Genomic DNA, 27,627 nt, shown 5'->3' on the forward strand with positions numbered 1-27,627 from the left:
CTCAATTTTTGTTTGTCTAACAAATCTTTATTTCTCCTTTACTTTTGAAGGATAATGCCGAGGAGTAAAGAATTTTTGGTTGGTGTTTTTCTTTTCTTTCAACACTTTAAAAATTACACTTCACTGTCTTCTTGCTTGCTGTTTTTTTGGAGAAAAAGCCTATATAACTCTTGTCCTTGCTCCTCTATAAGTATGGCTTTATCCACCTACTTCTTTAATTTATGATTTTCTCTTTGTTTTTGATTTTCTCTAGTTTGAATATGATATGTCTAGTTATAGTTATACATACAGTTGACCCTTGAACAACGTGGGGGTTATGGGTATGACTCCCCACACACAGTTGAAAATGTGGATAAAACTTTATAGTCAGCTTTCTGTATCACTGTTTCTGCATCAATGGACTCAACCAACAACAGGTCATGTAGTACTGCAGTATTTATTGAAAAAAGTCCACATATAAGTGTACCTGTGCAATTCAAACCCATGTTCTTCAAGGGCCAACTCTGTGTGTGTGTGTGTGTATACACACACACACACACACACACACACATATATATATATATAGATAGATATAGATATAGATATAGATATAGATATAGATAGATAGATAGTGCTTCTTGTTTTCTGAGCTCCCTGGACCTATAATTTGGTGTCTACAGTAATAATTTCATTATTACTTCAAATATGTCTTCTGTCTCTGTCTTTCTTTTCTTTCTGATATTTCCATGAAACATATATTACAACGTTTGTAGTTTTCCCACAGTTCTTTGATGTTTTGTTCCATCTTCTTCATTCTTTTTTTCTCTTTGATTTTAAGTTTTCAAAGTCCATATTGACCTTTCTTCATGCTCACTTATTCTTTCTTTGTTTCTTTCCAGTCTATAGATGATCATATCAAAGACATACATCATTTTGTTACAGTTGTTAAAAACTTTCTAGCATTTCATTTTGCATATTTCTTGAGTTCCCATCTCTTTACCTACATCAGTTCACCTTTTCTTTCATGTTGTCTACTTTGTCTATTAGTATCCTTAGCATATGAAACATGGTTATTTTTAATTCTCAGTCTGATAATTGTTAAATCTCTGCCATATCTGAGTCTGGTTCTGATGTTTGCTCTGTCTTTTTAAACTGTTTTTTTTGTTTGTTTGTTTTTGTTTTTGTTTTGTCTTTTATTGTGTCTTGTGATGTTTTGCTGCAAGCTGGACAAGATGTACTGGATAAAGGAATTTAGATAAATAGGCCTTTTAGTGTGAGGTTTTATTTTTATCTGGGTGGTTGCTAGCCTGTGTTTGACGTTTGCTATCTTTATAGGTGTAAGAAGCTAAAATTGTCTCTATTTTCCTTGTTTTTGTCTACTGTGGGCCTTGGGTTTCCCTAGAGCCTACTTCTTAAATATTGTCTAGACATGGAGATTTTTCAGAGCTATCTGGAGTTAGGTTTTTCCCTTCTCCAGGTCAGTTAGTTTCCGGTAAAACTCCAGTCAGTTGGGCTCTGGTAATATAGTCTCCCTGAGGTCATTTTTTATTAGAAGAACAGAATGCTCTGGGTGTATTTAAAAATGGCTACATTCCCCCTCTTCTGGCCAAAAGTACTAGGGGATTTTTCTCTGATCTTCACTATGAGGACCTGGTAGATCTCGTGGAGGTAAAACACCTAAAAGTATGGGGGACCTTCTAAGACTGTCCCTCCATGGCATTTTTAACTCTCAAGCTTGTCTACTTTGAGCTTCAGCAATTTGTCAATTACAGTTTAAGTTTTCTGCCTTGGTATTGGCTCTAATAGTAAAATTCTTTTTCTAAGCCGCTGTTCTAGTAAGCTGTAAGTCTGTATATTCGACATCTTTCATTATGGTTTTAACTTGCATTCCCCTGGTGGATACTGATACTAAACATGTTTTCATGTGTTTATTGGCTATTTGTATATAATTCATTAGAGAAGGGTTGATTCAGATCCTTTTGCCCATTTTTTAACTGGGCTATTTGCCTTTTAATTATTGAGCTGTGTTTTAGTTTTCAGAGTATTCATTTTTCACTTCTTTTCTTAAATTTATTCCTAAATATTGTATTTGTTTTGATATTATTGTAAATTAATAGTCATTTCAATTTCATTGTGTTATTTTTAGGTATTTATAGAAATACAATTATTTTATATAATGATTTTTTATTCTACAACCTTGTTGATCTACTTTATTAACTCAATAGCTTTTAAAATTGAATTCCTTAAGATTTTCTATATACAATATCATGTGATACAAGAGTAGAGATAGTTTTATGTCTTCCTTTCCAATCTCATAGCTTTTTATTTTATTTACTTCACTAATTCCTATAGCTTGAACCTCCAGTACACTTTTCAACAGAGGTGGCAATAGCAGGCATCCTTTTCTTTTTCATGATCTTAGGGGCAATGCATTAATTATGATGTTCTGTGAGATTTTGTATATGCCCTTTATCTGGTTGAGTTCACTTTATTCCCAGTTGTGGAGTATTTTTTTTTTACTAAGAAAGAGTGTTGTATTTTGTCAATTTTTTTGCTTCTATTGATAGGATAATATGGTTTGGACCCTTTATTCTGTTAATATGGTATATTACATTAATTGGTTTTCTATGTTAAGCCATTCTTGAATTCCTCAGATAAATCTCAATTGGCCATGGTGTATACTGCTTTTTATATGTTGCTGAATTTGGTTTGCTAGTATTTCGTTGAGGATTTTTGCATCTAGATTCATGGGAAAAATTGTTTTTTAGTTTTCTTTTCTTGTGATATCTTTGATTTTGGGATTCTATTTACTTAAATTAGGATAAAACTTTCCTCAGATGAAGAGCTGGGGATTGTTCCCTCCTCTTCTATTTCTGTAAAGGGTTCGTGAAGGATTGTGTTAATTCTTTTTTAAAAGCTTGGTAGAATTCTCCACGGATGTTATTGGATTTAGGGCTTTTCTTTGTGGGAAGTTTATTTCATCTCTTTTCTTGTGATAGATCTAGTCACATTTTCTATTTCTTCTTGAGTCAATTTTGATAGTTTGTTTCTGTTTCTAGGATTTTGTCCATTCCACCTAGGCTTATAATCTTTTTTATTTCTGTAAGGTCTTTAGTAATGTCTTCTTTTTTATTTCTGATTTAAGTCAATTGAATCTTCTCTCTCTCTTTTTGTCTGTCTATCTAACAGTTTGTCAATTTTGTTGATCTTTCAAAGAAACAACTTCTGATTTCCTTGATTTTATTTATTGATTTCTATTCTCTATTTCACTTATTTCCCCTATAAACTTTACCATTTTCTTTCTTCTACTTGCTTTGGGTTGAGTTTTCTCTTCTTTTATTTCTGGTTTCATAAGGTAGAAGGTTGTTGTTTTGAGATTTTTTGTGTGGAAAAATACACATAACATAAAGTTTAGAAGGAGGAACTGTCTATTTTCCCTTTTATTCTCTACCTCAAAGATTCAACTTTTCTATTTTTATTTGAATTTATTATTTATATATATCTACTGCTAAGTACAAGTTAAGATTACAAAAAACAGCACACTTACCATAAACACAGAAGTAGAAAATTAGTGTATGAAGGTGAGAAAAAGCCTACTAAAAACTTGGGTTAATACCATTGCAGTGTTTATGCTCAATCATGGGATCTAGCCATTCTTTTCTAATTTGGTGAATTTGTGGATGTAGGGATGGGTCTACATTGGGTTAACAAAATGAACATCTTAGTTAAAGTTTTGAGGGATCCAAGTAAATGAAAATAAGTTTTAAAGGCAAAAAAATTTTACCATTTTAACCATTATAAAGTGTACAATTCAGGAACATATGTACAGCCACAGCATTGTACAATCACTATGTTGCTCCAGAATTTTTTCATCATCCCAAAGTGATACCTTACCCATTAAGCAGTCACTTTTCATACTCACTCTCCCAGCCCCTGGCAGCCACTATTCTGTTTTCTTTCTCTGTGGATTTGCCTATACTGGATATTTTATGTGAAAAGAATCATACAGTATGTGGCCGTCTGCATCTGGCTTCTTTCACTAGCATAATGTTTTCAAGGTTCATCTATGGTGTAGCATGTATCAATATTTATTATTTTCTATGTCTATTATTTTCTATTTTTTATTATTTTTATAGATATACCACATTTTGTTTATCCATTTATCAGTTGATGGACATTTGGATTATTTCCATCTTTTGACTACTGTGAATAGTGCTGCTATGAACATTAGTGTACAGGTTTTTTATTTAAGACCTGTTTTCAATTATGGTATAGACCTAGGAGTGGAATTCCTTGCTCAGATGGTAATTCTATGTTTAACTTTTCCAAGAACCACCAAACTGTTTTCCACAGTGATTGCACCATCTTACAATCCTACCAGCAATGTATATGTGTTCTAATTTCTCCACATCCTACCCAATTCTTACTTATTTCTTTTTCCATATGGTCATCCTCATGGGTGTGTAGTGGTACCTCTTTGTGGTTTTGAGTTGCATTTCACTAATGACTAATGACATTGAGTATCTTCATGTCCTATTTGGCTGTTAGTATATCTTCTTTGGAGAAATGTCTACTCAGTTCCTTTGCCCATTATTTAATTGTTTGTCTGTTTTTTGGTTGTAAGAATATTTACATTTTCTGGATACTAGAATCATATCAGATATATGATTTGTAAATATTTTCTCCTTTTAAGTGGGCTGTCTTTTCACTGTTTTCATAGTGTTTGATGCACAAAAATGTTTAACTTTGTGAATTACAATTTACGTAGCTTTTCCTTTTGTTCCTTGTGCTCAGTGTCATACCTATGAAACTGTTGCCAAATCCAAGATCATCAAGGTTTACCTTTATAATTTCTTCTAAAAGTTTTAGAGTTAGCTCCTGTTGTACTAGCATCATTTGTTGAACAGACTATTCTTTCCCCACTGAATGGTCTCTTCACCCTTGTGTTCATAGATGTGTGGGTTATTTCTGGATTCTCAATTCTATTCCATTGATCTAGGTATTTATCCTTAAGGAAGTACCACACTGTCTAGATTACTACAATGCTGTAGTAAGTTTTGAAATTGGTAAGTTTGAGTTATTCAACTTTGTTATTGTTTTTCAAGATTGTTTTTTTTTTTCTATTTGGAGCCCTTTGCAATTCCATATGAATTTTAGGATTGTATTTTCTATTTCTGCAGGAAAAAAAAGAGCTGTTGGCATACTGATAGGGGTTGCATTGAATCTATAGATTGCTTTGTGGTGTATTGCCATCTTAACAATATTAAGTCTTCTAATCCATGAACATGGGGTATATTTCCATCTTCACATTTAATATAGTCATTTACATCTACAAATTTCCCTTTAAACACTTTTTTAGCTACATTCAATAAGTTTTGGTATGTTGTGTCTTCATTTCATTCATCTCAACCTACTTTCTAATTTCCCTTGTGATCTTGTGTTTCAACCATTGGTAATTTTGGAGCATGTTTTTTAGTTACCTCATATTTGTGAATTCCCCAAACTTCTTCATTTTATTTATTTATTTATTTATTTATTTATTTATTTATTTTAAAATTTCTTTCTTTCTTTCTTTCTTTCTTTCTTTCTTTCTTTCTTTCTTTCTTTCTTTCTTTCTTTCTTTCTTTCTTTCTTTCTGTGTTGGGTTTCCGTTGCTGGGCACGGCCTTTCTCTAGCTGCAGCATGCAGGGGCTACTCTACATTGCAGTGTGTGGGCTTCTCACTGTGGTGGCTTCTCCTGTTGTGGAGCATGGGCTCTAGGTGTATGGGTTTCAGTAGTTGTGGCATGCGGGCTCAGTAGTTTTGACACATGGGCTTAGTTGCTCCGTGCCATGTGGGATCTTCCTGGACCAGGGCTCGAACCCATGTCCCCTACATTGGCAGGCAGATTCTTAACCACTGCACCACCAGGGAAGTCCCTTTCATTTTATTAATTTTGAGTTTAATTCTACTGTGTTCAGAAAATAAAACTTGCATGTTTTCAATTCTTTTAAATTCACTGATATTTATTTTACTACCTAGCATATGGTCTATCCTGGAGAATGTTCTCTGTACTTGAGGAGAATGTTTTCTGCTGGTTTTGGGTGTAGTATTCTATAGATGTCATTTAGGTCTACTTGCTTTATAGTATTGTTCAAATCTTGTATTTCCTTGTTGACCTACTATCTAGTTGTTCTATCTGTTATTGTAAGTGGATTACTGAAGTCTCCAACTATGATCTGAATTATCTATTTTTACATTTATTATTTCTGGCTTTGCACTATGCATTTTGGAGCTCTGTTTATAGGTGCACATGTATCTATAATCATTACATCTTTGTGATTTATTGAACATTATTATTATAAAATGTCCCTCTCTATTACTATTAACATTTTTTAAATGTTTATTTTATTCCTCCTCAGAGGGCACAGCCTTTAGCATAAATACAGTCACTATGGGATGACAAGGTTTTATCATGGCTCTCTTTGACTGTCACTTTCTCTGATATCTCTGTCAAGCTGTTTGCCTCTGTTGATATCTCACCCATCCCTTAGCCCTGAGTCATAACCAGCTGATTTTTCTCTTATTTTTGAAAATGCATTGAGGGTATAAATACTACATATAGTCTGACCCAATTATATTCTGGCCACTCTGCAGGGGTTGATTTTATAAGCTATTCTTTGAGGTTTGTTCTGACCCCAGGAGGGATCTTCTTAATTGTTTATTTCCCTGGTTTTCTCTTGTCAGCTAGCTGGCCTGTGGTTTAATTGGTTGTACTCATGGAGTTATTAGCCTCCTCTTTATTGCTTACATCTAAAATATCCATTATATTCAACAGCACCATGAAGTTCTTTTTTGTTTGTTTTTGTTTTTTGTGGTACGTGGGCCTCTCACTGTTGTGGCCTCTCCCGTTGCGGAGCACAGGCTCCAGACACGCAGGCCCAGCAGCCATGGCTCACGGGCCCAGCCGCTCTGTGGCATGTGGGATCTTCCCAGACTGGGGCACGAATCCGTGTCCCCTGCATCAGCAGGCGGACTCTCAACCACTGTGCCACCAGGGAAGCCCAAAATTACACTTTGTTTGTTTGTTTGTTTTTGCATACCATGAAGTTTGAACTGTCCAAAACTCTTCCAAATAAAGTCAGTTCCCTTGGGAAGAGCTTCTTAGTTTTCTGTTATTATGGCCCACCTCTGTCTCTCAGTAAACAATTGTGCACCATTTCTCTGGATTTGGGGACAGGGCGGTGGCTCACTTCTCTCAGAATAACACCCCTGCTTCACATGGCAGTAACTTCTGCTCTTCTTCACTTGCCTTTCCCAAGATAGAACCTTTGTCCTTTGAATGGGCTGGGACAAAAGTGATCTGGGCTACACTGTTTCTGCTCTGCTGCACCTTATTAGAGCTTCTGCCTTGTAAATTGTGGCTAGGTGGAGGAAGAGAGACCTAGAACATTCAGAATGTAATAGAGCTTTTGCAACATGGAACTGAGGAGGATGAGAAATGTCTTTCCATCCTCAGAGATATCATAGCCCTTAACTGGGATCTGGGGGAAGAGACAACCCTGTGTTTTTGGTCACACCTGCTCATAGTGGAGCTCCTGTCCTGCTGAATTGAAGCAGAGGGGAGGGAGAGAGGGTTTCCTGGCTCAAGTGTCACTGACTCTTGCTGTTCTTATTGGGATTTTGTATATTTTTTTTTGGGGGGGGGATAAATGTTTCTTCTTTTGCTGTATTTAACTGGGACTATTTCTACAGACATAAAACTTTTGGTTTCATATAATTCTTACCAATTATGCTTTCCCCTTGGGAGCAGTTCTGCAGAGCTCCTAACATCACTGTCCTAGAATTCATCTCTTATTGATTATTTCTTCCATGCAAGCTCAGTCTTTCCTTGTTCTTGTGTATCTAATAACTTTGGATTTTATTCTATATATTTTGAATATTATGTTAGATTTTAGGACTTATTTAAAGCCTATGCAGAATGTTGCCTGTGCAGAATGTTGATATTTTGTTTTATCAATGAAATGATCTTTTCATGTTCAGGCCACAACTTCTCATCCACACTGTGTGTGTTGTGCTTTCAATGTAATTGTTGTTAAAAGTCTGTGCAGTTATTTTCAAATCTATCATTTGTGTGCATTACCTAGGGCATTCTGGTGCTTGGCAGTGGTTTCATTTAGTTTATTTCTCAAAGTCTTTGGTATGCAGAATAAGATCAGATCCCCATGCACACACAGTTCAGAATTGATACCAGGATCTCATAAACTATTTTATAGACTCAGTGTCTTGAGTACCTCCCTCTTCTTGATTTCTCCTGTGATTTCAATTTCTTTGGGTCTCCTCTTTTCAGACCTTTGGACAGATATTTGAGACTTAGTTACTTATCCATATTGAGCACTTCCATTCCTGTGCCTGTGTTCATTTTCAAGTGGTGAGGAGTCAGAAATAAAAAAAAAAGAAATCCCAATATCAATGGGCTTGGCCCCACGTTCTTGGTACCAGATCTCCTCTGATCAGAAGGGGAACTTCCTGTACTCTTGGTTCCATAGTACAGATTGAGAGCTAGGACATGAGGGATTGGAGAAAGGAAAACAAAGAAACAAAAAAACAAAAGCAAAAAAATCAAGGATTTCCAGTATCTCTGAATGGTAGGAGTTCCCTTTCCTGCTCCTTAAGCCAGAAGCAGAGGGTTTCTCCTATTTCCCTCTCTGTCTGCACCAGTGCCCATTTATATGTTTCAGGCTATGTTGAGTTCAAACTAGAAGATACTGGAAGGGAAATTGTGCAAACCTACTACCAGATCAGTAGTACTTTGAATTCTGAAGTTCTTACTCTATCCTCCTGCTAATATACTATTCAGAATTCTCAAAGAGCTACATCATACATTCTGTCTAGGTATCATTGTGTTGTGTGAGAGAGAAAGGGTGGTATGTGTTTACCTGTTCTGCCTAGAAGCACCACCAACTTTGTTACAGCATGTATTTTGGCCTTTCCCTGTATGGCAAGGTACACCATTTCTGTACCACTAATCACACAGGTAAATTATGGTATATGATTTTAGTAGTCCTTGCTGCACATGTAACAAAGGCTCTGAATTTTGATGAACTTTGATTTGGATTACCCATCAATTTACTGATTTCCCCTTACAGTCTTAAGGGAAAGAGGAAATTCATACTACTATGGAGTACAATTAAACTCACAGCCTTTCCTTCACAATTTAAGACCTTGAAATTTATTTCATTTGCTTCTAGTAATGTTGGCAAACTATTAAGTTTGTAACTCAAATGTTTATTTTAGTGAATATTTTTATTTAATTTGACACCATTATTACTTCATTAGAGTAAAGCAAAACTGTGTTATTACTGTATATCTTCTATTACAGGTCTTTAATGTAATAAAGATCTGTAATGTGACTTTAATATTGTTTCAATTTTAATGTCATAGAAAAATATTCTGAAGATGAAATAGTTCTTATTTACTTTTCACTGTAATGAATAGTATGTCAAGGGACAACAGACATCTTTTCCTTCTGTTCAGATAGAGAACAATATGTAGTCATCTGTGAATAGATACAGTTGGAAATTATGATTGAGGCCAATGGAAACCCAGGCATACAGACTTCCTTTCTCAATTAAAATAAAAATCCTGACTTAAAAAAAGTAAGAGCAGGCAGTAAACTGTCCAGTTTTCATGATTTCTGGTTGAAGATCTTCATTATAGGTTTGTTATTTTTACTGCAATATACAACACAGATTCCTTTCATTATTGAGGATCATACTATTAAGTTCTTTCAAATAGAAAAGAGCTTATTTCCTTGGGAGAGTGTGCTGCTGCTACTGCTATTGTTTTTGTAGTTTTTCAGTCTCAAGGACAGAGTTATATTTTTATCTTTTGAACAAGTATTTAATATAGAGGATGCATTGAAAAAAGGGAAATGTTAACATCTAGAGACTCGGTGCTTATTTCAAAATGAATAGGTGGAATAAAATGTACCTTAGTTCTTTTGTGTCTATAAAATTATAGAATTCTACTCTCTTGTGAAAATCCTTAATTTCCACTTGTCTTGCTTTAAAGTTTTTCCATCCTCTTCCTCCTCTTCATTTATTCCATAAACACTTATTGCATGCAAATGTTTCTTTTGTTCTATAACAATTTAGTGAGAATATATACAAATCAAAATTTGATTTAGAAGAGAAACAGCGTGAGGAGTCAGTCGAGCACTGAAGCTCATTGAAACAGGCCACCATGGCCCTCCGCAACCCACAGTATATTTCTGGAGATTTTAGCCCTGATGAATTCCATTAGTTCTTTGTGACTCCTTGCTCTTTGGTTGAGCATCGTCTATGTGGTGGAGCAGTTCTGCCTGGTGCATAAGCTGCTGATGAGCTACCTAATGGAGAAGACTATTAGATAATTGAATTTGGTGTTAATGAAATAACTGAACCCACTGACACTTTGCAAAGAACTCCCAACTACATACAGTATTTCAAGCACATTGAATCCTTAGGCCCCTGAATTTATCCTTATTTGCACAACTTCCCAAAATATCCCTGATGTCATAGATACAGAAGTGAACTCTCGCTCCACCAACTACCAGTACTCAGGCTCTGCACTTGCTCTGGATGGCAGCACTAACGTGGAGGTGGAAGTTTTAGAAAATGGTGGCATCTTGGGTGGTCTTGGACAAAGGGAGCGTAAAAAGAAAACAAAAACAAAAAAAGTCCACCTGGGTAGAGTTACTTGAAAGATGGCAGAGAGTGTAGCACTTCCACAGAAGCCCTGGTCAATGGCCATGTCAATCCCAGAGTCCAGAACAATGTAGGCACAGAGGATGCAAAGTTGGTGGGTGATGTGCCCCTGTCAGGGACACCCAGAACTTGTGGCAGCCCCCAGGATGCCACGGACTTCAGCAGTGATGCTGTGCCTAGTGGTTCTTTCCCAGAGCCTTCATCAGCAGGGCCAAGACTGCAGGGGCAGCCTGAGGGCTGCCTGTGGTGGGGCTGACCTTGAACCATCTTGCTACCCCACAGAGGCTGCCAGGGACACCCTCTTGAGGACAGCTGTGGCTCAGCCTTAGGTTGGGACTGATACTACTGAGAACCTTGGAGGTGCCAACGGACAAATACTTGAATCCTTGGTTGAGGGCACAGCTGCCAACAGGGTGCAGTTGCACGCTGTGCAAGCTCAGACACGGACCCTGTGAAAGCTAAGAGCACCTCCCCTCCTGCAGATGCCCAGGCCTCTGTGGTAAGTCCTGCTGCCACCAGTTGGCCTGCAAAGTCGTGGGCCAGTCTTTTTCAGGATTCTAAGCCCTCTTCCTTCTATCGCCTCCCATCCCCTCTCCCTCCTCGTCTGTGGTTTCCATGGAAACTAAGTATTCCCCTCCCACCACTTCTACCCTGGTCTCTGAAAAGCAGGTTGAAGTCAAGGAAGGGCTGGTTCCAGTTTCAGAGGATCCTGTAGCCATAAAGTTTGCAGAGTTACTGGAGAACATAACCTTGATTCATAAACCAGTGTCATTGCAACCCCGCGGGCTGATCAATAAAGGAAACTGGGGCTACATTAATGCTACACTTCAGGCATTGGTTCCTTGCACTCTGATGTATCACATGATGAAGTTCATTCCTCTGTATTCAAAAGTGTAGAGGGCTTGTATATCCACACCCATGATTGATAGCTTTGTTTGGCTAATGAATAAGTTTACTAATATGCCAGTGCCTCTAAAACCCAGACAAGCTCTTGGGGATCATGAGGGATATCCGCCCTGGAGCTGCCTTTGAACCAACGTATACTTATAGACTCCTGACAGTTATCAAGTCGAGCCTTTCTGAAAAGGGTCACCAAAAAGATGCTGAGGAGTACTTAGGCTCCATTCTAAATGGACTTTATGAGGAAATGCTGAACCTAAAGAAACTTCTCTCAGCAAATAATGAAAAACTTACTATTTCCAATGGACCCAAAAGCCACTCAGTGAACAAAGACGAGCAGGAAGAACGAGGCAAAGGAAGTGAGGACTAATAGGAGCAAGTTGGTCCCTGAAATAAGACCTTTTTCATTCACCAGGCGGATTTTGTCCAGACCCCAATCACTGGCATTTTTGGTGAACACATCAGGTCTGTGGTTTACCAGCAGAGTTCAGAAGAGTCTGCCACCCTACAGCCGTTCTTCACTTTGCAGCTGTATATCCAGTCGGACAAGATACGCACCGTCCAGGATGCATTGGAAAGCTTGGTGACAAGAGAATCTGTCCAGGGTTATACCACCAAAATCAAACAAGAGGTTGAGATCAGTTGAAGAGTTACTCTGGAAAAACTCCCTGTTGTTCTCGTGTTGCACCTGAAATAGTTAGTTTACGAGAAGACTGGTGGAAAGCAGAAGCTTATAAAAAATATTGGATATACTGTGGACTTGGAAATTAATAAAGAACTGCTTTGTCCAGGGGTTAAAAATCATAATTTTAAATGTCACAGAGCCTATAGGCTATTTGCAGTCGTCTACCACCACAGCAGCAGCAACACTGGTGGCCACTACAACATGGATGTCTTCCAGATTGGTCTGAATGGCTGGCTGCACATCAACGACCAGATGGTCAAGGTGATTAACCAATACCAAGTGTTGAAGCCCACTACTGAGCACACAGCCTACTTCTTGTATTACTGCCATGTGGACCTGCTGTAGCTGTTACCGTCTGTGCCCAACACTGCTTGTTGAGCACCAAGTCTCACCGACTTCCCTCCTATCTTTAATGATTCTTTAGAGAGAAACTCTTTCTCCCTGTTGCAAAAATGGGCTAGAATGAAAGGAGACGCCTTGGAGTTTGTGCACAACATAGTTTATGTTGACTTCTAATTTCCAAATCAAAATCATTTGATTGAAACAGATTGTCACTTGACTTAACAAAGTACACAATCTGTATATCTTCTTTGGAGAAATATCTATTTAGATCTTCCACCCATTTTTGGATTGGGTTGTTTGTTATTTTGATATTGAGCTACATGAGCTGCATGTATATTTTGGAGATTGTCAGTTGCTTCATTTGCCAATATTTTTTCCCATTCTGAGGGTTGTCTTTTCATCTTGTTTATGCTTTCCTTTGCTGTGCAAAAGCTTTTAAGTTTCATTAGGTCCCATTTGTTTATTTTTGTTGTTATTTCCATTTCTCTAGGATGTGGGTCAAAAAGGTTATTGTTGTGATTTATGTCATAGAGTGTTCTGCCTATGTTTTCCTCTAAGAGTTTTACAGTGTCTGGCCTTACATTTAGGTCTTTAATCCATTTTGAGTTCACATATGAAAGGATGCTCAACATCACTAATCATTAGAGAAATGCAAATCAGGACCACAAAGAGGTATCAGCTCACAGTGGTCAGAATGGCCATCATTAAAAATCTACAAACAGGGCTTCCCTGGTGGCTCAGTGGTTGGGAGTCTGCCTGCCAATGCAGGGGACACGGGTTTGTGCCCCAGTCCAGGAGGATCCCACGTGCCGCAGAGTGGCCGGGCCCATGAGCCATGGCCGCTGAGCCTGTGTGTCCAGAGCCTGTGGCTGAGCCTGTGAGTCCGGAGTCTGTGCTCTGCAGCGGGAGAGGCCACAGCAGTGGGGGACCCACATACTGCAAAAAAAAAAAAAATCTACAAACAATAAATGCTGGAGACGGTGTGGAGAAAAGGGAACCCTCTTGCACTGTTGGTGGGAATGTAAATTGATACAACCACTATGGAGAACAGTATGGAGGTTCCTTAAAAACTAAAAATAGAACTACCATATGACCCAGCAATCCCACTACTGAGCATATACCCTGAGAAAACCATAATTCAAAAAGAGACATGTACCACAGTGTTCAGTGCAGCACTATTTACAACAGACAGAACATGGAAGCAACCTAAGTATCCACTGACAGATGAATGGATAAAGAAGATGTGGTACATATATACAATGGGATATTATTCAGCCATAAAAAGAAATGAAACTGAGTTATTTGTAATGAGGTGGGTGGACCTAGAGTCTGTCATACAGAGTGAAGTAAGTCAGAAAGAGAAAGACAAATACTGTATGCTAACACATATATATGGAATCTAAGAAAAGAAAATGTCATGAAGAACCTAGGGGTAAGACCGGAATAAAGACACAGACCTACTAGAGAAAGGACTTGAGGATATGGGGAGGGGGAAGGGTAAGCTGTGACAAAGTGAGAGAGTGGCATGGACATATATACACTACCAGACGTAAAATAGATAGATAGTGGGAAGCAGCTGCATAGCACAGGGAGATCAGCTCGGTGTTTTGTGACCATTTAGAGAGGTGGGATAGGGATGGTGGGAGGGAGGGAGAAGCAAGAGGGAAGAGACATGGGAACATATTTATATGTATAACTGTTTCACTTAGTTATAAAGCAGAAACTAACTCACCATTGTAAAACAATTGTACTCCAATAAAGATTAAAAAAAAAGAAATTTTAAGGGAAAAAAAAACCATATTTCTGAAATAATGCTGATTCTCCATCTAACTGTACAGTAGAATAGATCCTGCTCCAGTAACAACACTTTTAAATTTGTGGAAATGATTTTTTTCTTTCCTTAAAAAGTAAATGTTTTAATACATCACACTTTCCTCCCCCACCATTTAACTTTTTGATAAATGATAAAAATGAGCTATTATCAGAGAAGAAATAGTTTTTACTTCAAAAGATAAATAAACAAAAAATAAGTTGCTGTTTCCTAATAGGAAAAATACGCTAACAATTGTGTGATGAGAAGCTGCTTATGTGCACATTGCAAATGAAATATTGGAGTTAAGATGTTAGCCATATAGATGGGTGCTTGTAACTTTATTGCCATTAAGAGATTTCAAATTGCATTCATGCTTGTGTACACATAATGAAAAATGGGCAAAATAATGAAGATTGACATTGCCCTATGTCTGCTGTTTAATTCTGCTGCCTGCTCCTCTATGATGCTACATCTCTAATTGTACACAGCTAGTGATACCTAGAGTCTAAAGTTGTCGTCCGTCAATAAAAAAAAATCACAGAGCTGGTTTAAAAAAATGTTTATCCTCATTTTAAAAGAAGTTTATTTTTTTGCAATTTAAAAATTGTAATTTTCCTAGTTTGGAATTGTAGCTTTCCGTATCTAGAAGAAGAAGAAAGTAATTTATGACTTGAATCATATTTGTAAAATGGTAATTATAGATTGATAGATGAAAGTATATCTTAATGAGGGACTTCCCTGGTGGTGCAGTTGTTAAGAATCTGCCTGCCAATGCAGGGGGCAGGGGTTTGATCCCTGGTCCAGGAAGATCCCACATGCCATGGAGCAAGTAAGCCCGTGTGCCACAACTACTGAGCCTGTACTCTGAGAAGCCCACACACCGCAACAGAGAGTAGCCCCTGCTCTCCACAACTAGAGAAAGTCTGCACGCAGCAATGAAGACCCAATGCAGCCAATAAATAAAACAATAAATATTTTTTTAAAGTATACCTTAATGAGAAAATGAAAAGATAGCATTCTCAGTGTGGTTTTGAAAACCATATCAAGGGATATAAATACACCACATATTTTTCATTCCTGAAATCTGAGGAAAGTATTAGATATTACAGAAAAGTTTCCTGGCTTTCTGTTGAGACAAATATTGGTTTAAGAAATATGAAAAAAACTAACAAATATATAATAAAATGTATTAAGTTGTATGAACTGTTTATATATTTTGGATATTAAAACTTGTTGGACATATTATTTGTAAATATTTTTTCCTATCCCATAGGTTTTCTTTTCATTTTGTTGATGGTTCCCTTTGCTGTGTAAAAGCTTTTAATTTTAACTAGGTCTCCTTTGTTTATTTTTGCGTTTATTTCTTTTGGCTTAGGGGACAGATCCAAAAAAATATTTCTCCAATTTATGTCAAAGAGTGTTCCTCCTATGTTTTCTTCTAGGAATTTTATAGTTTCAGGTCTTACATTTAGGTCTTTAATCCATTTTGAGTTTATTTTTGTATTTGGTATGAGTAAATGTGCTAATATCATTGTTTTACATGTAGCTGTCCAGTATTCTCAGCACCACTTGTTGAAGTGACTGTCTTTTCTCCATTTTATTTCCTTAGCTCCTTTGCCATATATAAATTGACCATAAGTTCATGGTTTATTTCTGGGCTTCCTATCCTTTTCCGTTGATCTTTGTGTGTATTTTTGTGCCAGTACCATGCTGCTTTGATTACTGTAGCTTTGTAGTATAGTCTGAAGTCAGGGAGGGTGATACCTCCAGCTTTGTTCTTTTTCTCAAGATTACTTTGGTAAATTCATGGCCTTTTGTGGTTCCATATGAAATTTAGGATTATTTGTTCTAGTTCTGTGTAAAATATCATGGGTATTTTGGCAGGGACTTCATTAAATCTGTAGATTGGGTAGTAGGGTCATTTTAACAATATTAATTCTTGCAAAGTAATAGCATAGGATAACTTTCCATTTCTTTATATCATCTTTGAATTCTTTCATCCATATTTTATAGTTTTCAGAGTATAGGCCTTTCACCTATTTGGTTAAGTTTATTCTTAGATATTTTATTCTTTTAGATGTGATTTTAAATGGGATTTTTTTTTCTTAAATTCTCTTTTCCTGATAGTTCATTATTAGTGTATAGAAAAGCCACAGATTTCTGTATACTAATCTTGTATCCTGCAACTCTACTGAATTTATTTATTAATTCTAGTGTTTTACGGTGGAGACTTCAGTGTTTTCCACGTATAGTATACTGTCATCTTCAAATAGTAACAGTTTTATTTCTCCACATCCAATTTAGATGCCTTTTATTTCTTTTTCTTGTCTGATTTCTGTAGCTAGGACTTCCAATACTATGTTAAATAGAAGTGGTGAGAATACTACTTCTCACCTTGTCTTGTTTCTGAATATGGAGGAAAGGATTTCAGCTTTTCACCATTGACAATGATGTTAGCTGTGAGTTTTCATAAATGGCCTTTATTGTGTTGAGATATGTTCCCTGTATACCCACTTTGATGAGAGTTTTTATCATGAATGGATGGTGAATTTTGTCAAATGCGTTTTCTGCATCTGCTGAGATGATAATGTGATTTTTATCCTTCCTTTTGTTACTGTGTCACATTGATTTGTGAACATTGAAACATCCTTGGGTCCCATGAATAAATCGAACATGGATCATGTTTTGTGACCATTTTTATATGTTGTTGGATTCAGTTTGCAAATATTTTGTTGAGAACTTTTGCCTCTATATTAATCAAAGATATTAGCTTGTAGTTCTATTTTATTGTAGTGCCTTTGTTTGTTTTAGTATCAGGGTAATGGTAGCTTCATATAATGAATTTAGGAGTGTTTCATCCTCTTAAATTTTTTGGAGTAATTTGAGAAAGACATTATCTCTCCTTTCTATATTTGGTAGAATTCCCCTGTGAAGCTGTCTGGTCATGACTTTTGTTTGCTAGGAGTATTTTTTATTAAAAATTCAATTTCACTACTAGTAATTGGACTGTTCAAATTGTCTGTTTTTTCTTGACTAAGTCTTGGCATGTATGTTTCTAGAATTTTTCCATTTTTTCTAAGTTATCCTATTTGCTGGCATATAACTGTTCATAGTATTCACTTATGATTTTTTGTATCTCTGTGGTATTGTTAATTATTTCTCCCATTTTATTTCTTATTTTGTTAATTTGGGTTCTCTCATTTCTTCTTGGTGAACCTTGGTAAAGGTTTAATCTATTTTGATTATCTTTTCAAAAAACTGCCTTTTGGTTTCATTGCACTTTTCTATTATTTACTCTCTATTTTATTTAATTCCTCTATGATCTTGATTATTTCCTTCCTTTTGCTGACTTTGATCTTTCTTTGTCATAATTTTTCTAATTCTTTCATGTGGTAGGTTAGGTTGCTTATGTGAGATGTTTCTTCCTTCTTGATGAAAGCCTGTATTGCTATAAATTTCACTCTTAGAAGAGCTTTTGCTGCATCCCAGAGATTTAGGAATGTTGTGTTTCCATTTTTATTTGTCTCCTGGTATTTTCTGATTTCTTCTTTGATTTCTTCATTGACCCATTGGTTTTTTACTAGCATGTTGTTCAGTATCTATGTGTTTGTTTGGTTTTTCATTTTTCTTTATGCAGGTGTTTTCCAGTTTCATACTGTTGTGCTCAGAATATACGCTCAATATAATTTCTGTCCTATTAAATTCGTTGAGGCTTACTTTGTGATCTAGAATATGATCTATACTGGAGAATGGTCCATGTGTACTGGAAAAGAATATGTATTCTGCTGTGTTTGGATGGAATGTACTGTAGCTCTCTATTAAGTCCAATTAGTCTATAGTGTCATTTAAGGTCACTGTGGCCATATTGATATTCTGTGTGGATGATCTGTCCATTGATGGAAGTGAGATGTTAAAGTCCCCTAATATTATTGCACTCTTGTCAGCTTATCCTTTAATGTCTCTTAGTATTTACTTTGTATATTTAGGTGCTTCTGTATTGGGTACATATGTGTTAACAAGTGTGATATTCTCTTCTTGTACTAATCTCCTTATCATTGTATAATGCCCTTCTTTGTCTTTTGTTATAGTTCTTTGGGTTAAAGTCTATTTTGTCTGAAATTATTATTGCTAACTCCACTTCCTTGTCATTTCAATTTGCATGAAATATCATTTTCCATCCCATCACTTTCAGTCTGTGTGTGTCTTTACTTCTGAAGTGATTCTCTTGTAGGGCACATAGAGATGGTCCTGGTGTTTTCTTTTATCCAATCAGTCACTCTATGTCTTTTGATTGATGCATTTAGTCCATTGACATTTAAAGTAATTATTGATAGGCATGTCTTATTGCCATTTTATTAATTGCATTAGGGTTCATTTTGTAGTTCTTCCTTGTTTACTTCTTCTTTGTTTCTTTCCTTGTGGCTTGATGATTTTCCATAATGGTATGCTTGAGTTCATTTATTTTTGTTTTTGTGTATCCATTGTGTGTTCTTGATTTGTGGTTGCCATGGAGTCCATATATGTTGACACATAATTATATCCACTTGTTTTAAACTGGTACTCATTTAAGTTCAAACACATTATAAAATATCTACATTTTTTGCTCTCCCAACTCATATTTTGTGTTCTTTTTACATCTTTATTGGGGTATACTTGCTTTATAATGTTGTATTCCTTTCTGCTGTATAAGATAGTGAATCAGCTATATGTATATATATATCCCCATATCCTCTCCCTCTTGAGTCTCCCTCCCACACTCCCTATCCCACCCCTCTAGGTGGTCACAAAGCACAAAGCTGATCTCCCTGAGCTATGTAGCTGCTTTGCACTAGCTATCTATTTTACTTTTGGTAGTGTATATATGTCAATGCTACTCTCTCACTTCATCCCAGCTTACACTTGGCCCTCCCCATGTACTCAAGTGCATTCTCTACATCTGTGTCTTTATTTCTGTCCTGTCCCTAGGTTTGTCAGAACTGTTTGTTTGTTTGTTTTTTTGGATTCCATACATACATGTGTTAACATACGGAATTTATTTCTCTCTTTCTGACGATCTTCACTCTATATGACAGACTCTACATACATCCACCTAACTACAAATAACTCAATTTCGTTTCTTTTTATGGCTGAGTAATATTCTATTGTACATATGTGTCACATCTTCTTTATCCATTCATTTGTCTATGGACATTTAGGTTGCTTCCATATCCTGGCTATTGTAAACAGTGCTGCAATGAACACTGTGGTACCTGTCTCTTTTTGAATTATTTTTATCTCAGGGTATATGCCCAGGAGTGGAATTGCTGGGTCAAATGGTAGTTCTAATTTTAGTTTTTTAAGGAACCTCCATACTGTTCTCCATAGTGGCTGTATCAATTTACATTCCCACCAAGAGTGCAAGAGGGTTCCCTTTTCTCGACACCCTCTCCAGCAATTATTGTTTGTAGATTTTTTTGATGATAACAATTCTGATTGGTGTGAGGTGATACTGCATTGTAGTTTTGATTTGCATTTCTCTAAAGATTAGTGATGTTGAGCATCCTTTCATCTGTTTGTTGACAATATGTATATCTTCTTTGGAGAAATGTCTATTTAGGTCTTCTGCCTATGTTTGGGTAAGGTTGGGTTTCTTTTGATATTGAGCTGCATGAGCTGCTTGTAAATTTTGGAGATTAATCCTTTGTCAGTTGCTTCATTTGCAAATATTATTTTCCCATTCTGAGAGTTTTCTTTTCATCTTGTTTATGGTTTCCTTTAGTGTGCAAAGATTTTAGGTCTCATTAGGTACCATTTATTTATTTTTGTTTTTATTTCCATTTCTCTAGGAGGTGGGTCAAAAAGGATCTTGCTGTGATTTATGTCACAAAGTGTTCTGCGTTTGTTTTCCTCTAAGACTTTTACAGTGTCTGGCCTTACATTGAGGCCTTTAATCCGTTTTGAGTTCATTTTTGTGTATGGTGCTAGGAAGTGTTCTGATTTCATTCTTTCACATGTAGCTGTCCAGTTTTCCCAGCACCACTTGTTGAAGAGGTGGTCTTTTCTCCATTATATATTTTTGCCTCCTTTATCAAACTTAAGGTGATCATCCATGCGTGTGTTTATCTCTGGGCTTTCTATCCTGTTCCATCGATCTATATTTCTGTTTCTGTGCCAGTACCATACTGTCTTGGTTAATGTAGCTTTGTAGTATAGTCTGAAGGCAGGGAGCCTCATTCCTCCAGCTCTGTTTTTCTTTCTCAAGATTGCTTTGGCTATTTGGGGTCTTTTGTGTTTCCATATAAATTGTGAAAATTTTTGTTCTAGTTCTGTGGGAAATGTCATTTGTAGTATGATAGGGATTGCATTGAATCTGTAGATTGCTTTAGGTTGTATAGTAATTTTCAAAATGTTGATTCTTCCAATGCAAGAACATGGTATATCTCTCCATCTGTTTGTATCATCTTTAATTTCATCAATCTGTCTTATAGTTTTCTGCATACAGGTCTTTTGACTCCTTAGGTAGGTTTATTCCTACGTATTTTATTCTTTATGTTACAATGGTAAATGGAAGTGTTTCCTTAATTTATCTTTCAGATTTCTTGTCGTTAGTGTATAGGAATGCCAGAGATTTCTGAGCATTAATTTTGTATCCTGCTACTTTACCATATTCATTCATTAGCTCTAGTAGATTTCTGGTATCATCTTTAGGATTCTCTATGTATAGTATCATGTCATCTGCAAACAGTGACAGTTTTACTTCTTGTTTTCCGATTTGGATTCCTTTTATTTCCTTTTCTTCTCTGATTGCTGTGGCTAAAACTTCTAAAACTATGTTGAATAAGAGTGGTGAGAGTGGGTCACCTTGTCTTTTTCCTAATCTTAGGGGAAATGGTTTGAATTTTTCAACATTGAGAGCGATGTTGGCTGTGGGTTTGTCATATATGGTCTTTATTTATTTTTTTTCTCATTATTTGCAGTCTATTTTTTCATTTGCTCAATTCTAGAATACACATAAAATATTTAAAAATCATTAACCTGTACACATGTGAAAAATAAATTTACTAACAAGTTCAATATTTGTGTACATTTCTTTTTGTCTTTAGCTTTTCAGTATATATTGTGCTTGGTTAATTACAGTATATTAAAATACTGTTTTCCAAAGTTACTTAGGTTAGCTCTTTCCCACCTCCTTCAGTGTGTTTTTTTTCTTCTGCAGTGTGAGGAAATCCAGTACTTTGTGTTCAACTCAGACTACCGAACCAGAATTTCTAGCAGAAAATGTGATAATCCATATGTGCAATAAGATCCCCACGTGATCCTTTTCATTGGGGAAATTTGAGGAACACTGCTTGATGTCTCTACAATTAAGATGTCTAAAATGAAACTTCAATTATTCCTTCTTCCAAACTGTCCCATCCTGCAAATCTTTTCTTCCTCAGTGAATGGTGCCATGATTCACACAAAAACTAACTCAATGCGTTTTTGCATCTGGGAATGATCCTCAATTCCTTACTTTTCTTCACTTTCTGCATAGACTGCGTCATTAGGTCCTCTGGAATCGTCTTTATTATGTTGAGGTAGGTTCCCTCTATGCCCACTTTCTGGATAGTTTTTAATCATAAATGGTGCTGAATTTTGTCAAAAACTTTTCCTGCATCTATTGAGATTATCATATGGTTTTTATCCTTCAGTTTGTTAATATGGTGTATCACATAGATTTACTTGCATATATTGAAGAATCCTTGCATTCCTGGGATAAACCCAACTTGATCATGGTGTATGATCCTTTTAATGTGCTGTTGGATTCTTTTTGCTAGTAGTTTGTTGAGGATTTTTGCATCTATTTCATCAGTGATATTGATCTGTAGTTTTCTTTTTCTGTGACATCTTTGTCTGGTTTTGGTATTAGGGTGATGGTGACCTTGTAGATGAGTTTGGGAATGTTCCTAGCTCTGCTATATTTTGGACGAGTTTGAGAAGGAAACATTTTAGCGCTTCTCTAAATGTTTGATAGAATTCAACTTTTTAGCCATCTGGTCCTGGGATTTTGTTAGTTGGAAGATTTTAAATCACAGTTTCAATTTCTGTGCTTTTGTTCGTCTGTTCATATTTTCTATTTCTTCCTGGTTCAGTCTTGGAGGGTTGTACTTTTCTAAGAATTTGTCCATTTCTTCCAGGTTTTCCATTTTATTGGCATATAGTTGCTTGTAGTAGTCTCTTATGATCTTTTGTATTTCTGCAGTGTCAGTTGTTACTTCTCGTTTTTCATTTCTAATTCTATTGATTTGAGTCTTCTCCCTTTTTTTCTTGATGAGTCTAGCTAGTGTTTTTTCAATTTTGTTTACCTTCTCAAAGAATCAGCTTTTAGTTTTATTGATCTTTGCTACTGTTTTTTTTTTTTTTTTTTTTTTTTTTTTTTTTTTTTTTTGTGGTACGCGGGCCTCTCACTGTTGTGGCCTCTCCCATTGCGGAGCACAGGCTCCGGACGCGCAGGCTCAGCGGCCATGGCTCACGGGCCCAGCCGCTCCGCGGCATGTGGGATCTTCCCGGACCGGGGCACAAACCCGTGTCCCCTGCATCGGCAGGCGGACTCTCAACCACTGCGCCACCAGGGAAGCCCCTAATAATTTTTTTTTTTTTTTTTTTTTTTTTTTTGCAGTACACGGGCCTCTCACTGTTGTGGCCTCTCCCGTTGCGGAGCACAGGCTCCGGACGCGCAGGCTCAGCGGCCACGGCTCACGGGCCCAGCCGCTCCATGGAATGTGGGATCTTCCTGGACCGGGGCACGAACCCATGTCCCCTGCATCGGCAGGCAGACTCTCAACCACTGCGCCACCAGGGAAGCCCCCTCCCTTGCTGCTTTTAATATTTTGTCTTTGTATTTAATTTTTGACAGTTTGATTACTGTGTGTCTTGGCGTGTTTCTCCTTGGATTTATCCTGTGTGGGAATCTCTGTGCTTCCTGGAATTCACTGACTATTTACTTTCCCATCTTAGGGAAGTTTTCAAGTATAATCTCTTCAAATATTTTCTCAGACCCTTTGTTTTTTTTTTTTCTTCTTCTACAACCCCTATAATTTGAATGTTGGTGTGTTTAATGTTGTCCCAGAGGTCTCTGAAACTGTGCTCAATTCTTTTCATTCTTTTTTCTTTATTCTGCTCTGTGGCAGTTATTTCCAATATTTTATCTTCCAGGTAACTTATCTGTTCTTCTGCCTCAGTTATTCTGCTTTCGATTCCTTCTAGATTATTTTTAATTTCATGTATTGTGTTGTTCATCATTGTCTCTTTCCTCTTTAAGTCTTCTAAGTCCTTGTTAAATGTTTCTTGTATTTTCTCTATTCTATTTTCAAGATTTTGGATATCTTTACTATCATTATTCTGAATTCTTTTTCAGGTAGACTACATATTTCCTCTTCATTTTTTTGGTCTGGTGGGTTTTTACTTTGCTCTTTCATCTGCTGTATATTTCTCTGTCTTCCCATTTTGCTTGACTTACTGTGTTTGGGTCTCCTTTTCACAGGTTGCAGCTTCGTAATTCCAGTTGTTTTTGGTGTCTGCCCCCAGTGGGTAAGGTTGGTTCAGTGGCTTGTGTAGGCTTCCTGGTGGTGGGGACTGGTGCCTGTGTTCTTGTCATGGGGCTGGATCTTGTTATCCTGCTGGGCAGGACCACATCCAGTGGTGTGTTTTGGGGTGTCTGTGAACTTAGTATGACTTTTGGCATCCTCTCTGCTAATGGGTGGGTTTATGTTCCTGTGTTGCTAGTTGTTTGACATGGGCCATCCAGCACTGGAGCTTGCTGTCCATTGGGTGGAGCTGGATCTTAGTGTTGAGTCAGAGATCTCTAGGAGATCTCTCGCCAATTGATATTATGTGGGGCCAGGATGTCTCTGGTCGTCCAATGTTCTGGACTCAGCCCTCCCACCTTGGAGGCTCAGGTCCAACACCTGGCCGGAGCACCAAAACTGTGCCAGACACATAGCTCAGAAGAAAAGGAAAAAAAACAAAAACCCATGAAGAGACAGACCCCTAGGACAAATGATAAAACCAAACATAAGGAGACAAAATCACACAAAGAAACATACACATACATACTCATAAAAAGAGAAAAAAGGAAAAAGGAATAAAAAGAAAAAAAGAAAAAGAAAAGGAAGATAGTAACCAAACGAATAAACAAATCCACCAATGATAACAAGCACTAAAAACTAAAGTAAGTTAACATACAACCAGAAAGAAATCAGATGGAGAAAGCAAACCCCAATTCTACAGTTGCTCCCAAAGTCCACCACCTCAATTTTGGGAACATTCATTGTCTATTCAGGTATTCCACAGATGCAGGTTTATCAACTTGATTGTGTGGATTCATTCTGCTGCTCCTGAGGCTGCACAGATGAATTTATCTTTCTGTTCTTTGTTCACACATCACCTGGGGTTCAACTTGGGTTTTGGCCCTGCCTCTGCATGTAGGCTGCCCTAAGGCATCTCTTCCCTGCACAGACCAGAGTAGATTAAGGTAGCAGCTGATTAGCTCTCTTTTGCTAACTCAGGCCATGGAGAGGGAGGGGTACGGTAGTCATAATTGGAATGCGAGGTGAGCCTGTGGCGGCAGAGGCTTGCATGACATTGCAACAGCCTGAGGTGCACCATGTGTTCTCCTGGGGAAGTTGTCCTTGGATCACAGGACCTTGGCAGTGGTGTGCTACACAGGCTTCTGGTGGGGGTGTGTGAGTAGTGACATGCCCTTGAACAAAGGATTGTTGGAGGCTGTGCATCAGCCTTAGCATCTCATGCCCATCTCTGCGGTCCAAGCTGATAGCTGTGGTTCATGCCCGTTTCTGGAGCTCGCTTAGGCAGTGCTCTGCCTTCTGTGGGCACACGCAGCAGAAAGCCCTTGTCCTCGCACACCTCAAAACAATGGTCTGTTGCCTCTTTGGCAGGTCCAGACTTTTTCCCTGACTCCCTCCTGGCTAGCTGTGGTGCACTAACCCCCTTCAGGCTGTCTTCACACAGCCAACCCTAGTCCTCTCCCTGGGGTCTGACCTCTGAAGCCAGAGCCTCACCTCCCAGTCCCCACCTGCCCCGGTGGGTGAGCAGACAAGCATCTCAGGTTGGTGAGTGCTGGTCAACACTGATTGTTTTTGCTGGAATCTCTTCACTTTGCCTTCTGCATCCCTGTTGCTGTGCTCTCTTCTGTGACTCTGAAGCTTAACCCTCCCCACCCCCCATCACTGCCTGTGAAGGGGCTCCCTAGTGTTTGGAAAATTTTCCTCCTTCACAGCTCCCTCCCAGAGGTGCAGGTTCCATCCCTTTTCTTTTGTCTCTGATTTTTCTTTTTTCTTTTGCCCCACCCAAGTATGTGGGGATTTTCTTGCCTTTTGGGAAGGCTGAGGTCTTCTGCCAGCATTTAGTAGGTGTTTTGTAGGAACTGTTCTACATGTAGAAGTATTTTTGTTGTATTTATGAGGAGAAAGGTGATCTCTACATCTTACTGCTCCACCATCTTGAAGATCATTTCTGACCCAGTACCCAGGGAAAATCAGTAGCAGGTCAGCTATGAGGCACTGGAATCTTCGGGAGAAAGCCTTCCTTCCCGGCATCCTCTCAGTCACAGTGCCTTCTGGGAGAGCACATTTTGTGTTTTTGATGTCGTATTCTACATCTTCATGTTTATCCCTTCACTGTTTATTGTCATTCTAGTTGATTTTACAATTTTTTGTCTTTTATTCTCCATACTAGTTTATTTAAGTGGTTGATACTCAATCCTTACTATATAGTCTTTTCTAGTGGGATTTTCCCTTTCCTATAGTATCCTACTTCTTCAGTTAGAGAAGACCCTTCAACATTTCTTTTAGGGTAGGTTTAGTATTGATGAACTCTTTTAGTTTTTGCTTTTCTGAGAAGTTCTTTATCTCTTCTTCAATTTGAATTGATAATCTTGCTGGATAATGTATCCTAGGTTATAGGTTTTTCCCTTTCTGCACTTTGAATATATTGTGCCTCTCCCTTCTGGCCTGCGAAACGTCTGCAGAGAAATCAACTGATAGCCTTATGGGGGTATTGTATATGACTTTTTGTTTTTCTCTTGCTGTCTTTAGAATTCTCTGTCTATCATTTTGCTATTTTAATTATTATATGTTTTGGTATGGGTCTGTTTCGGTTCATCTTGTTTGGGAACCTCTTTGCTTCCTGTACCTGTATATATGTTTCTTTCTACAGGCTCAGGATATTTTCAGCCATAATTTCCTCTAACACATTCTTGACCCCCTTTTCTCTCTCTTCTCTTTCTGGTACCCCTTTAATGTGAATTTTGGCATGTTTAATGTTATCCCAAAGATATCGTAGATAGTTTTCATTTTGTTTGTGGCATGGAGTGAGCAAGGCCAGGGTGTTCACTCAGCTCAGACTGGGCATTGTGGTGAGGCAGTAGCCACTGTGGCAAACCTATAATGCAAATGTTGGTATGTTTAATGTTTTTACACAGATCTCTTTGTTTTTCTTTTTCCTATACTGGTTTGGTGGTTTCCATTATTCTGTCTTCCAGATCATTTATCCATTCTGCTTTATCACTTAGTATGCTATTCATTCCTTCTAGTATACTTTTTTTTTCAGCTGTCAAATTATTCATTTCTGATTGGGTCTTTTTTATATTTTCTAGTTCCTTATTTAAGTGTTCCCTATGTACATGAATTCTTTTCCCTAATTAAGTTAACTTTTTTATTACCAGTGGTTTGAATGTTTTATCTGATAAATTATTTATTTGTTTCATTTTTTTTAAAGTTTTTCTTTTGCTCTTTCATTTGAGAGTAGTTCCTGTGCCTTTTCATTTTGGTTAACTTTCTCTGCCTCTATGATTTTACTTGAAACAGTTACCTATTGCTGTCTTGAAGGAGCAACCTTATGTGGGAGCATCCCTATACAGACTGTGAGTGCCCAATGCCCTTGGTGGAAGAGTCGGATTTGATGTGGCCTCAGGTCACATCTTTCCTCAGTGTGTGCTGGAAGCTCTCACCTTGGTAGGGAGTGGAGCTGGAGATGGAGTAGCTAGATCTGGTGCCAGTGTTTAGGTGGCACTTCCCCTCTGGTCACTGGCTGTCACCACCTTATCAGGGGTGAGGTCTGCTCTCACATTGCTGGAGCAGAAGCCCTGAGTGTCAGGCCTGAGCTGGTTCTGTACCTTTAAGTGTGTGTTTTCCTTCTTCTTG

The 27,627-nt window shown here is 37.5% G+C and overlaps 1 protein-coding gene and 1 pseudogene across 2 annotated transcripts in view; both read left to right on the forward strand.

Annotated features, from left to right (window-relative positions):
- The window catches only part of DACH2 (dachshund family transcription factor 2), a gene marked incomplete at both ends in the record, with an annotated part of 663,098 nt that overhangs the window by 333,102 nt on the left and 302,369 nt on the right, over positions 1–27,627 (forward strand). The window lies entirely within an intron of this gene.
- On the forward strand, positions 10,204–12,636 carry LOC307069526 (ubiquitin carboxyl-terminal hydrolase 10-like; annotated as a pseudogene). The gene has a single exon. The product of its transcript is annotated as a ubiquitin carboxyl-terminal hydrolase 10-like (transcript).

The sequence above is a fragment of the Hyperoodon ampullatus genome, assembly GCF_949752795.1.
Source record: "Hyperoodon ampullatus genome assembly, chromosome: X".
NCBI lineage: Eukaryota > Metazoa > Chordata > Mammalia > Artiodactyla > Ziphiidae > Hyperoodon > Hyperoodon ampullatus.